Source organism: Sminthopsis crassicaudata, chromosome 1 (genome assembly GCF_048593235.1).
Source record: "Sminthopsis crassicaudata isolate SCR6 chromosome 1, ASM4859323v1, whole genome shotgun sequence".
Taxonomy (NCBI): domain Eukaryota; kingdom Metazoa; phylum Chordata; class Mammalia; order Dasyuromorphia; family Dasyuridae; genus Sminthopsis; species Sminthopsis crassicaudata.
Window position 1 is genome coordinate 390911229 of NC_133617.1, and position 13961 is coordinate 390925189.

Sequence of the window (13961 nt, forward strand, 5' to 3'; positions counted from 1 at the left end):
AGGGTTGTCCTAAGGGCTGAAGGAATGGATGGAATGGGCTTTGTCAACCACAAATAAACATTATCTTTTATCATTTAGTAGCAAAGTCAGGATGAGAACCAAAGTGTTTAGGCTAGTGTCCCAAATTAGCATTTAAGGAATCAGGGATATTTCTATATTGCAAGTGGAGAAACTCAAGTAAAAATAAATGTATTGATTGACTCATGATAATGGAAACAAATTCTATTCAATTAGTCTTCCCAGACTCCACTTGGTGTGCACTTTTGTGCTCAGCAGTATCTTGGGGAAGTAGGAGGAGGAAATGGGAAGGGTCCTTCCCTATAGAAGTCACAATCCCAATCTGGGACTCCATTCACCTTAGATGAGCTCTTAGAACTGATCTCTCCTCATTCCATTCTGGACAGCCCCTTGGAACCACAACCCAGTTATGCCCAGCATTCAGGAATCTCAGACAAATGGGTGGACTTTAAGGACAGATATCTAACCACCCCACCCTCACCCCTCTCTCAAGAGCTAAAACAATAGCCAGTTCTGGGGGAGGAGGATCTGTTAGCATTTGAGACTGAGCAGCTGAGGAAGGACTGTAAGAGAGACAGCTGAAAAGGCTGCTAGAGCATAGGAAAGAATGCTGGAGGGGGATGGGGAAGAGAAATCCAACAAGACACACACCCTCTTCAAAAAGTGGCTGGCTATTATTATTACAGATACAGGAGGGATCTGTACCAAAAAAACCCAAACCCACCCTGAGTTGTCATGCCCCTGGGTACCTACAGCCCTCATAGTCTGAGCTGTTCAGTTCAGCCCTCAATACCAAATCATGTTGGGATTTCTTGTGTGACAGCAAAAGGGATACAAATGATTTGGATTCAAATGCTATCTGAATATATATTACTTGTATTTCCTTGGACAAATGATTTAACTTTGAAATTTAAGTTCCTTGTAGATAAAGTGAGTGGGATGGATTACGTTGCTTTCTGTCTCCTTAGTCAGACTAAGAACGCAAACCATATAGAATTCTCATCCTCTTTTCCTTCTTTCTCAAGGAAGAGCTCCCAGTACTTTTACTTGCTATATGGCCAAAGAAAAGTTGAAGGGAGAGCTTAGAAACCATTCAGTCTGCCCCTCTTCCCAATATTATAGAAAGGTAAATTGGATCCCAGAGTGGGTAGGGGCTTGTGCAAAGTCACATAAATAAGTAAGGCTGGAGCTGAGGTCCCAACACCAGGCCTGTGCATATTTTACCAAAAGACCAATCTCTGTCTTGCAATTACTTGGGTAATTGCCATACTTCCTAGCCATACTTGGAGCTAACAGAATTCTAGCCTTCTGGCTAGACAAGATAAAATTCAGGGTGCAGAATTGCTTCCCTGAAGTCACCCAGATAGCTCAGTGTTCAGTAAATTAGGATTCCCTTACCCTAGAGCCTTGGCTGAATGATGCCTCATAATGAAATACCTTTTTCTCCTTTTGTCTTCCTCTTTTCTTCCTCTCTCTTCTTCCTGTCTTCCCCTAGCTTCATTGAGTCATGGCCCTGGCTGGTCTTGCAGAGAAAGGATTAATGAGAAGCTACAGCAGGGTGAAATGACCTTTCATCATTAAGGTGATAAACCACTGGAGCCTGAGATTGTCTTGGAACCCTCTTTCCATGAGTATCACACTTTCTGACTAGTTTTTTTTCCTTCCTGTACTAAGAAGGCTCACTGGGACCCAGACGGCCTCTAGCATCCATGTTCCAGGATAATTACCATTTAGCAAGGATATTCCAGTGATGTTCAATGCCAATGATTTCCCAAGTATCCTTAATTAATTAAACTTCTTTCTGAAAAGCTTCTGGGCATCCCCTTCCCTCCCTCTCCTTCTAAAGGATGTCTTGTCTTCTGATATCTAAAAGACCTCTTGTCCACTGTGACAAGATGGCTTAAGTTGGCTTCTGGAAAAGAGGAAGGACCCATGATCCTTGCCACCCAAGCCATTCTTTTGTGATTCCTAAGCAACCACCTCTTTCATTCATTCATTCCATGTACTGTACTGGAAAGTGAATCTGGTTTGACAACAGAGATGGGTTCCAACTCTAGCTCTAACATTTGCTATCTGTGTGACATTGTCATTTTCCCTTATGAATCTCAGCTTTATCATTTCAAAAATGAGGCTCGTTCAAGCAGCAAACTTTTATTAAGCAACTACTATGCACTGGGAAGCATGAAGAAAAAATGAAAAACAGGACCTTCCCTCAACCAATTAGCAAGCATATATCAAGTGCTTACTATATTCATTTCATGCATTGTTTTGGGCTCTAAGGATGCAAATATAAATGTGAAAGAAGAATCTTTTATTCTATTGCAAAGGGAGAGGTACACATACTATTTATCCACTTAAAATGCAGCATGATAGTCAAAGAAAGAAAGCTCACTGACAGCAAGGAAGATCATCAGGAAGAGAAATTGTAAAAGGGCAGCTTCTGGGTTAAACCTTGCAGGAATCTAATTCCAGGAGGTAAAAGAGAGGGGTCTCTAGGGAGCTAACACGTGCAAAGGAGCGGAGTCAGGAGATTGCATGGCAAGTTTAGGCAGCAATATTAATAATAATAGGCTACTCTGGCAGGAAAGTGAGTGACAAGAAGCAATATGCAATAAGCTAGGAAGAGGAGCAATACACAATTGAAAGAAAAGCTGGAGTCAAAGTGCAAAGGCTTCTAAATGCCAAACCAAGTAGTTTGTATTTTATTCTAGAGACAATAGAGGGCCATTTGAAGAATCTTGGGTTCTCAAGCAGGGGAGATGACATGGTCAGTAATAATACATGTACTAAGACATCACACGAGATCCTTGCAAAGAAAGCATTTTGTAAACCTTAAAGCACCATGAAAATATGAGTTTTTACTAAAGAATTACTTATTAAGTCCCTAATAGTATTAATTCAGGGCTTCTTAAATTTTTTACCCTCACCTTTTTCATCTGAGAAATTTTTACACAACCCTGAGTATATAAGTATTTAAAATAGGTATAGAAATCAGACATTTACTGACAATAAGTCAGAATTTTGTAATCCTCCACTATTCTCTTATGAGACCCCATAAGGGGTTGCAAACCACAGTAAAAGAGATGAGATATTAACTCATCTTTGCATAATGATATCTAAATTTATAGGGTGTTTTCCTCACAAAAGCATGTGAGGTAAGTAGTCCAAGAATTACAAAGGAAGAGACAGACACATAGAAAAAGAGTAAGAGGCTTATCAAAGATTATACAGTTAACTAACAGTGAGGATTCAAACTCCATTCTACTAGATACAATCCAGGCTTCCTTCAGGCACACCACTCTGCCTACTTTGGGTATAACACTAGGGGTAGATATAAGGATAATTAAGAGATTACTCTTGCCCTCATGGTATTAGCAATCTACTGGAGAGGGGAGAATATAGAAATACACAAAAAACCCACAGTAACTCTAGTGGAGACATACTTAAGACCTGTACACAGTATAGACAAAAGTACCATGTGATGTCCAAGGGAGAAGGAAGATCAATTAATCAACAAGCATTTATTAAGCACTTACTATAATCTAGGAATTGTACTAAGAATAGAAGATTCAAGGAAAAAGAAAGCATAATCACTTTCCTCATGGGGACTAAATTCTAATGATACTTTCTAATGAATAGGGGAAAGAGATCAAGGAATGTTTCATGGGTTTTGAACAATGAGTAACAGGTGGGAACAGAAGGGGAGAGCGCATTAAAGACAGAGGGATTAGTTTGAGCAAAGGCACAGAGTGGAAACATGTGGCACTCATGGAAGAATGAAGAGTAATCCAGTTTGGTGCATGTAGAGGGATTTATGTCAGAAAAGGCTCAAATGGCAGATTGGTGCCAGATTATGAAAGTACTTGAATAGTAGGCAGAGTACATTGGGTTTTGTTGAGCAAAAAAAATAAAAAAAAAATTACATGGATCTCTAGACATATGTGTGTCTCACATTAGCCTGATGATATAGGAAGCATGGTATCTGGGTTTCAGATCTGGAGACCTGAGTTCTAATATCAGTTCCAATGATTATTAGTTGCTTGATCATATGTAAGCCACACTTCTCCAGACTTCAGTTAACTATAAAGTAAGTAAAATAAAATAGTAATGATAGAAATAACAGCCATAACATTTATATGTCCCTTTATAAAATATGTAACAATAACAATAATAACTACTAATATTTATATGGCACCTACTGGGTGCCAGTCACAAATATTACATCATCTGATCCTCAAAACCCTGGGACATAGGTGTTATTATTATCTCCATTTTCAGATGAGTAAAATGAGGCAAACAGAGATGGAATGACTTGCCTAAGATCATAAAGTTACTGTTTGAGAAAAGATTTGAACTAAGATTTTCCTGATTCCAGACCCAACGCCTAAAGAATGGCTTACCTCTGTATATTAGTTCCCTTTCATAGGATTGTGAGAAAAATGCTTTGCAAGCATTAAAGTCATGCAAAATCACCATTTTTTCTAATAAAAGAAGGAATGTTAGAGTACCTAGAGTTGACTTCTTCAGTTATTTCAGGCATATCTGACTCTTTGTGATCCCATTTGGGGTTTTCATAGCCAAGATACTGAAGTGGTTTGCCCTTTACTTCTTCAGATCATTTTATAGATGAGGAAACTGAGGCAAACAGGGTTAAGTGACTTGCCCAAGATCTCACAGCTAGGAAGTGTCTGAGACCTGATTTGAACTCATGAAGATTAGCCGTCCTGACTCCAGGCCAAGATTGCCATAGGAAAAAAATGAGTCATCAGATCTCAAAATCTAGAGCCCTTCTCTTCATTGTTCTGTCATCTCTGAATTGACTTTTAGACAAACAGCTGATTGAATGTTTGAGACTGTTGCTCCCCTGGCCAGACAGTGACCATGGGCCAGTTTGACTTGGCTGACTGTTCTCTGGGCCTTGTTATTCACCCTATACCTGAACCCTTAGGATTTATGGAACTTGCCATCTGCCTTATTTCCATACTTTCCTTCAGAGGAATTCCTACTCCAATTAACAGGATGAATGCCTTGGGAGTATGACTTTTATCCACTGTGCCATAATAGCTGCCCCAGCTCCCAAACTTAAAGACCTGGAGAACCTTCACTAATCAGGGAAGGTCAGGTTAAAAAGAAACAGAAATGAGATTTAAATCCTGTCATTGAGACTTACTAAAGTATATGATCTCAGCAAGGTCCTCCCTAAGGACTCAATTTCCTCAAGTGTAAAATACAGGAATTGAACTAGAAGTTTCTCAGAGGTCTCTGCCAGCTTTGAATTTATGTTCTTAAAATTTTAGGGACCTTAAAGGTCATCTAGCCTTATCTTTCAGATGAGGAAGCCAAGGTACAAATAGGGGAGCATTTGAACACAGATCCTTGGACTCCAGCCAGAACGGCTGTATCACACTGCCTCCCTAAAATCTTGATGTTGTATTGACAGGGAATTTCCAGAGAAAATACAGAGATTAAAAAAATACACACACACACACACACACATATATATATAGATATGCATATATGTGTAAATTACAGGAAACTGAAAAGCTTCTGGACAAACAAAATTAATATGTAACAAGAAGGGAAGTGGTTGAATAGAGGGAAATAATTTTATCTAATTTCTTCAATAAGGATTTATTGAAGATTATAAAATGATCAAATAAAGACACAGAATAATATAAATAGAAAAAATACATAGAAAAAAATTTTAAAATTAATGAGAATTATGAAGATGAAAAGCTACATGGAGTTCCCCCTATTCCCACCCCTTTGTAAAAGGGATTTATGAGTTGACACATTGCATAGATTTTTAGACTTTAGGATCTATTAATTAATTTTGCTGATTTTTTTCCTCTCCTTTTTTTGTCCTTAAAAGTATTATTTATTATATAGAGTAGCTCTCTGGAAAGGGAGAAATGGGGGAAATTTTTGATAAAATTTTTAAAAAGACATCAATAAAATTTATTTTAAAATTTATGTGAAAACAAAGTGAGTGCTTGCTATCCTGTCTGCTCCCTTGTTCTAAGGATGTTCCCAGTGAGTTTACAGAAGATAAGCTTATATTCTAATACTTTCATTCAATTACAAAAAGCCGTTATTTTGTCTACCTGTGCAATGTAGTTCAGAGAACATTATATATAATATATAAAAACAATAATAGCAAAATAGCTATTTCTCCCAGCATTATTTTCTAAATGCAACCTACTGAAGAAGATATAATAACAATGATGATGAAGATGATGTAATGATACACAACAGCTTTGCTGCACATTGCCTGTATGAGTATAATTAAGTAACAACTCTTCAAGCCTCAGTTTCCTAATCTATAAAGCAAGAGACTGGGCTAGATAATCTCTAAGGTGCCTTTATAAAAGTTATAAATTACCTTTTTTTGGGCAGCACTTTTCATTCTATAAAGTGTTTCTCTCCCTACCCCCTCCTCCATTATCTCATCTGATCTTCACAACAGTCCTAGGAAGAAGGCAAGGTAGGGATTATTTCTTTGGGAAGCCATAATCTCTTCCTTTCTGGGCCTGGAGTAGCTGTGGGACTGAAAGATGAAGGCATTTGGCCTAAATAAGGTCTGGTCTAGAGAGATCAGCCCCAGACTGTTATTAAACAGGATTGAAAGAGCTTTGCAAAGATTTGAGCTTCAAGAAACAAGACTGCAATTTCCTCTGGCTTCACCTTGGGCTACCCCCACCGACCAGGAACCCTTTTGCAGTGTGGTCAAAAGAAGCTCCTTTCCCATTGCTTACTGTGTGCACAATCTGGTGCTGAAGGATGCTCTGGAGGAAAGATAAGGAAGTAGAGGAGGAGGAGGAGGAGGATGGAGGAAGAGGAGGAGGAGGAGGAGGAGGAGGAGGAGGAGGAGGAAGAGGAGGAGGAAGAGGAGGAGGGGGAGGAGGAAGGGAAGGAGGAAGAGGAGGAGGGGGAGGAGGAGGAGGAGGAAGGGAAGGAGGAAGAGGAGGAGGAGAAGGAGGAGGAGGAGAAGGAGAAAGAAGAGGAGGAGGAGAAGGAGGAGGAGGAGAAAGAGGAGGAAGAGGAGGAGGAAGGGAAGAAAAATGAGGGGGAGGAGAAGAAGGAAGGAGGAGGAGGAGGAGGAAATGGTGATCTTGGTTTTGCTTCCTATAAGTGAATAGCCTGGAGGTGGAATCTGAGAATGAAAGAACAAATTCTTAGCCTTCCCTTGAGATGTTCATAGCATATAGGAAGGAGGACTTATGCAGAAGAAGGGCAGACTAAAGTCCTACCTCTGGAAGCATAACATCTCTGTGTAGAAGATGAAGGAGAAGAGAATCAGACCCTTTGAGAGCTGGTTGGCTGAGGGGAAAAGGAATAAAAATTCAGGAAGGAATTAAGGCTCACACAAACTATATTTCTCAATGCAAAACATGATAGATTCAAATGCCTGGTATGTAGCATGGACAGTAAATTCAATGGACATTCTGGAAGAAGAGAAGACTACCAGGAATATTCCCAGCTATAAAGAGCCTATAGTTTAAATTTTCAGTGTGAGCATTTACACCTCAGAAATCAGCAAATTTCACAAATCAGGGCTTGATTTATTGTTTTGCTGATGGTCTAGGCTTAAGAAAGTGATGGAGAAAATATTATTGCTGCAGATTTAACTTACAAGTGTTACATTTGTATATTTTACTCCCCTCCAGATCTAGTTATTAAACATTTACCAGCATAACCTTGTTCACCAGCAAAGGCTGTAGTAATCAGGGAATGATGGGAAATGACATAAAATCCAGGCTCATATGCCTCTACCACAAGACTGCTGTAAACATCAAATGGGACCACATATGTAAGAATGCTAGTAAACTAGGTGCTCTCAGTGGATGACATTATTACCATTCAGCGTCTTGTTTTGTAAAACCTCTCTGGATTTTAGTTCTTCATTTGGATTAGAAGACTTCTAAGGCCCCTTTAACTTTAGATCTCTAAGCCAGTTAATTAAGAAATTCACTTAAGAAGACCAGACTTCAAATCTACCCTCACATACTTACAAGCAGCTGTGTGACCCTGGGAAGATAACTTAAGCTGTTTGCCTCAGTTTCCTTTTCTGAAAAATGGTGATAATAGTAGCATCTATCTCTCAAGGTTGTTGTGAAGTGATTTATGAGGTAATAACTGTAAAGAGCTTAGCACAGTGGCCTGCACATAGTAGATGCTATATAAATGTTAGCTCTTATTATTAATTATTATATTGAATTGCAGTGATCTGAATTGAATTATGTTGACCATGAAGCTCCTTTGTGTCTAAGAACTAATCTATCCTCCTTTAGTTCTCTTAGCTAACCAACTCAGGATCTGTGGAAGAGATGAGATTTGAGATCAGCTTTGTTCGCTCCTTCTCTGAGGGATTTAACAATTTCCTGGCAGATGGAATGGAAACCGGATGCCATGAATAAGAAGAGGGGATCGATTTAATCAGCAGAAGCAGCGGCAGCAGAGGAGTACAAAGTGGGAGAAGTTCCCCGCCCCCACTTCCCTTCCCTCACTCCCTCCCACCTTGAATAAACGTCACAGGGAAATTCAGGAGACCCTCAACAGCTGTGCTCCCGGTCACTAGGGTATTATGTGCAGCCTTGGAATAGCTGCACACTACTGGACCTTATCTCCTGTTCCTGTGGGGAATCGGGTGCCTGCTGTTGCTCCGGAGAGAGGGGCTTCCCCACCCCTGCTTATTTTGGGGAACCAGTGACCTGGCAGCATGGCCTGGGCTTAAGCAGGAGCAGAGGAGGAGATTAGGGAGGGAATTCCCCCAGCAACCTCTGTTCCCCATCTCTAGTTCTTCCCCTCCCCGCTGCCCCCAACACCTGCTGCTGTCTCAGGCTCTTAGTTCTGCTGGGTCCTCTCTCTAGAAGGATAGGAATGACAGGGCATTTCTTCTCTGAACCGCCCCCCTCCACTCCCACCCATACATCACATAGGGAAGGCCCAGGAATGTTCCTCACTGAGCCAGAAAAACTCATTCCTTAAGCTTCAGTGTGGCCAGGGGCCAGGATGATATTCTAATCAAGCAACTGGCAGTAGTCAGTAGGGTGGGGTGATGGGAAGGATATCTGTCTTCTTTTCTGGGTGGGTAGGGGGCCTTTGAGTCCCACAAATATGAGCTTCTTTGCATTATAAATACAAATTAAGCCTCTTTTTCTAATAGCCACTGGAAAAGATTCTAGGCTAGGGTTTGCATTTGGAGGAGGGAGTGTCCACTCTCAATCAGAGAGCCCCTGTCCCCTGACCAGCCTGTGAGCTCTGGAGGAGGGCACATTGCCAGCGCCATCAGCACTGGTTTCCTATTTCACTTAAGCTTTTTTATCTTCCCCAGCACCTGGCAGGGTGCTTGGTATAGAGTAGGCTTTTAAATAAGAGGTTACTGCTAAGGAAATATGTTTTGCCTGAATTCACGTGTATAATCGATATCATATTGCTTTTGATTGCCTTCCCAATGAGTGGAAGAAGGGAGGAAGGGGAGAAGAAAATGAAACAATAAAATATATTCAAAAAGGAAAAAAAGTATTGCTTATAAGGATTCCTTTTTTTTTCCTTTTGGTTCAAAGGGAAAGATAGTAAAAGGGACATATTATAAATGCTTAAAAATAGATTTAAAAAAAAGGAGTCACTGACACAATGGTAAAATCACTGGAATGTAGAGTCAGAAGAAAATCTGAATTGTAGTATTTCTTGGACAGTTTATATCACTTAATTTTTCAGGCCTCACTTTTCCCTTCTGTAAAATGAAGGAGTTGTGGGGACAGCTAGTTGGTGCAATGCATAGGGCACTGGCACTGAAGTCAAGAGAATCTGAGTTCAAATTCAACCTCAGATACTTAACACTCCCTAGCTGTGTGACTCTGGGAAAGCCACTTAACCCCAATTGCCTTGTAAATAAATAAACTCTTTTAAAAAATGAAGTTGTACTGAATAATCTCTAAAGGGCCCTTGATCTCTAATACTCTATATTATATGCCAAACTATTACTCCCACCATTGCCTTACTGGAGTGTCTCCCTTCTCTCCCCCCCCCCTTCCTTTTCCAATCCTACTCAAGTTCTAATCAAAGCTCCCTTCCTCTAGAAAGGTTCCCTGATTGGCCCAACCCCAGTAGAATATGCCCAGGCGACACACCTAAATTCATAGGGATAGTAAGTAGTAGAATTGGGATTTGGACCCAGGACCTCTAATTATATACTTTCTTTTTTCTGCCTCATCATGCTGTTTCCCCTACCACTTGTAAGCTCCCTAAAACAAATAGTTTCAGGTTCTTAGAGAAATCTATATGATATATAAGTTCTTTATTATAACTGATTAATTTCTATAATACAGTAAGTTTTACAAATATTATCTCATTTGATCCTTGCAACAATTCTGTGATCCTTGCAAAAATTCTGCTATCATTGTCCCCATTTTACTGATAGGGAAACTGCCACTAAAAGAGATTAAATTACTTGTTATGGGGTCACACATATAGGACTGCCAGAAAGTGTGCTGAATTTATTCAGAAGATTCCTAACTCTACTATTGCTATCTAGCCCTGAGCAATCCACTTTCCCTCTATATGTCATAAGGTCTTCAATCCTAGAGCTGAAAAGGATATTCTAGGTCAATTAAGCCAATCTTCCCTTTTACAAAGGGGAAAACTGAGTCATCTGAGATATTGAGTGATTTGTCCATGAAATAGGCAAAGGAACCGAGCTTCATTTACACTTAGATACAATCATTCCAAATTCATCATTCTTTCCACTTTATAATGCTGTTTTCTCCTGTAGAAAAATTAGGGGTTAAACAAGAGCATTGGACTATGCATAAGACAACCTTGGTTCTGCTTATTCACTGTGTGTCTATGCACATCTTTGACCTCAGTTTTTTCCTCGAAAAGATACCTTCCAAGTCTTTTCCCCCAGCATTACAGAGAATAAATCCTGGATTGGAAGACTGCTAAGTTTCCTTCTAGTTCTAAAATGCTTTGCTTCTTCTCCTTGAGGGCCAACATGACCACTTCTATGGCAAAGCTGGAGTCTGACAAAATGAATGAAAAGATAACTCTATGGGGGCCTTGCTGAGGTTGATGGGATCGGCTAACTCCTCAGCAATTTCTCTATATTCTAGAGAAGGAGGCTGGGACACATTGTGTGCCTGCAGGAAGCACTGATTGAATAAAGTTTCTCTTATTTTCCAGTCTCTCTGGTTGTTGCCATAGCTACAAGGTGCTGATGAGGTAAAAAAAAAAATCACTTGTGCAAAACAATCTAGGAGCTCCTTCTTGGCTGCTTGGGGCCCAATTAAACTTATTTCCAATGGGGTTAATTGGGTCCCAGTCTAAAGAGGATGAGTCCCTAGTTCACTATCTACTACATCAGTATTGTCAGAATTGGGTCCCACTACTACCTTCGAGTGGGAGAACCAGTGAGAAGTCCCAAGGCAAAGTGGGCTTCCCCATGCAGGTGAAAGAGGCAGCAGTCTTCAAGATATAAGTGACATCAGTAGGAGAAGTCAACCAGGAGGATTTTTTTCCTACCTACCTGTGCAATTTTACCATTAGGGTTCTGAAATCAAACATTGTTTTCTCTCTGACTACAAGTGCCCCAGGAGGACAAAGGGATGCTGAGACTTTGGGCAGCCTTGAATAGTGGAAACATTGCTGGGTTTGGAGGTCTGAACTCAGATCCTGGCTCTGATTCTTCCTAGCTCCATGACTACCTGTTCATAGGCAAGGCTCTCAAAATCTTAATTTGTTAATCTGTAAAATTGGTGTTACAATAGTAACAGTTATACTAGTTACTATAAGAAAGTGTTCTATAAATCTTAAAGCTATGAAAAAATATGAACTGCTGAGATCTTGAAATGGAGAGGGGATAATCAGGAATTGGAGCTGTTATAAGCTTCTGTTGGATTAGATTACAATTAATATTTGTTCTTCCCACTAGATTTATATGCACAATTTAGGTTTTCATATACTTTTGTGTGTGTGTGTGTGTGTGTGTGTGTGTGTGTGTGTGTGTGTGTGAATAAATCAGGTAGATGGCTCAGTGAATAGAGCGCCAGACCTAAAGTCAGAAAAACTTCTCTTCCTGAGTTCAAATCTAGCTTCAAATATCTGTGTGATCCTGTAGGTAAGTCACTTAAACCTGTTTGCCTCAGTTTCCTCATCTGTAAAATAAGCTGGAGAAGGAAATGGCAAACCACTCTAGTATCTTTGACAAGAAGACCCTAAAAGGGGTCATAAATAGAAGTTCTTGAAACAACTGAACAACAAAAATATGTGCACAAATATATCAACACAAATGTACATATAAATATGCAGTGTATATTTATACTTATAAATACATGTACATAAAACTATACACATGTGTGTACATGTTTATATGGATATATGCCTACACATAGTGTGTGTGTGTGTGTGCGTGTATGTGGCCACCTAGGGAAAGCAGAGTTTCTACACAGTGGGTTACCCCATAGGGATGACTGACCCACAAGAGTGAGTTATCTGGGTGAGAGATGAATTGGGATCCCTCAGTAGTGAGGCTCCAGAATCAGGGTTAATTGGATGATCCTTGGCATTAAAAGAAGGGCAATAAAGAAGAGAGAGACATAAAGGAGGCAAAAGAATGCAGAGAACAAGTTCTGCTTTCTCTGCTGCTTTGGAAAAGCACATAAAGCTAAATTGGGTCTCTTCCACATTAAGCAGGAATAGAAACCCAGGTAACTTTGTACCTGAGTTAGAGAGCTCCGGAGCTGTCCTGAGAAATGGAAATGAGAAGGAAGATCACTTGGGGGCTAGGAGTGTTTCTAAGATTGCATGTCTGAGAGAGGAACTTGTTCATTTTTTGTCCTACATTTTTCTTCTTCTAACTCTGAGTATCTAACCCTTAGTCTAGCCACTGGGGGTAGGACTAATCACAAATGAGGCAGAGTGGAATAGTGGAAAAAACATTGAGGACTTGGAATCAGAAGATGTCTAATAACTCTATGATTCTGTTTAAATAATTTTTTTTCCTTTTTGGGCCTCAACTTCTCCATCTCTAAAGAGTAATACATACACATGCATATAGGGCACATACTTTTCTATAAATCACAAAATCGCAAGATTTCAATTCATTTAAATTAAATAAATATTTATTAAATGTCTACTGTGATATTATAGATGAAACATGATTTTTTCCTTCATGGACTTTACAACCTAATAAAAAATTTATCTACAAAATAGCTCAAATGTAACCTAGTCCAACCAGGAGGAGATATATTCTCTAAAACAGTTCAAACTACTGATAATCTACTCTTTATTTGGAGACCTCGGGTATTAGAGAGCGCATTCACTATCTATTTAGAGAGTTAATTCAATTTAGGCATAGCTGTCACTGCTAGCAAATTCTTCTGAAATATCTGTGGAATGAATTTTTTAAGAGCAGGATTTAGGGATAGGTTCCTTGAGGCTGAGACAAAAATCAAGCAAAAGTTATAATTTTAGAGTCTAGTCCAGGTAAGAAGGATGAACCCCAAATGGGAGGATATAATGCAAGCACTGAGAAGGTGTCAGAGAGAAAGTTTTAGGATAACTGCCTGCCTATCTGGAGAAACAGATGAAAATTGGAAAACAAGGCCTGGGATGAATAAATTTCAGGGATTCCCCAGGAAGTCACATTTTTTTTTTTCCAGGATAGGAAAGGAAAAAAAAAAACAAAACTCAGTAGAACTTCAAGAGTTATAGAGTACTTCCTTATATAAGAAAGCACCTATCTGCATTGATAAAGGAATTCTTTTCCTAGGAGCTCCCTAAATCACATGAGAGGTCTGTTCTGTCTGTCTCTCTGTCTTTCTATCTCTCTATTCATTCATCCATCCAGCTATCTAAAATCCATTCATTTATCCATCAACCATTCATTCATCTGTCAATCTATCTATATATGTTTATTTTTAGATATATGTGTGCAGTGTGCA

The 13961-nt window shown here is 39.6% G+C and overlaps 1 protein-coding gene and 1 long non-coding RNA gene across 2 annotated transcripts in view; one reads left to right on the forward strand and one right to left on the reverse strand.

Annotated features, from left to right (window-relative positions):
• Positions 1-8565, forward strand: part of LOC141549787 (uncharacterized) — a 38316-nt gene extending 29751 nt beyond the window's left edge. The window contains exon 2 of the long non-coding RNA XR_012484440.1: positions 8310-8565. This is a non-coding gene — a long non-coding RNA (uncharacterized LOC141549787). The remainder of the gene's footprint in view (positions 1-8309) is intronic.
• CACNA1H (calcium voltage-gated channel subunit alpha1 H) overlaps positions 1-13961 on the reverse strand; it is a 383111-nt gene that overhangs the window by 224582 nt on the left and 144568 nt on the right.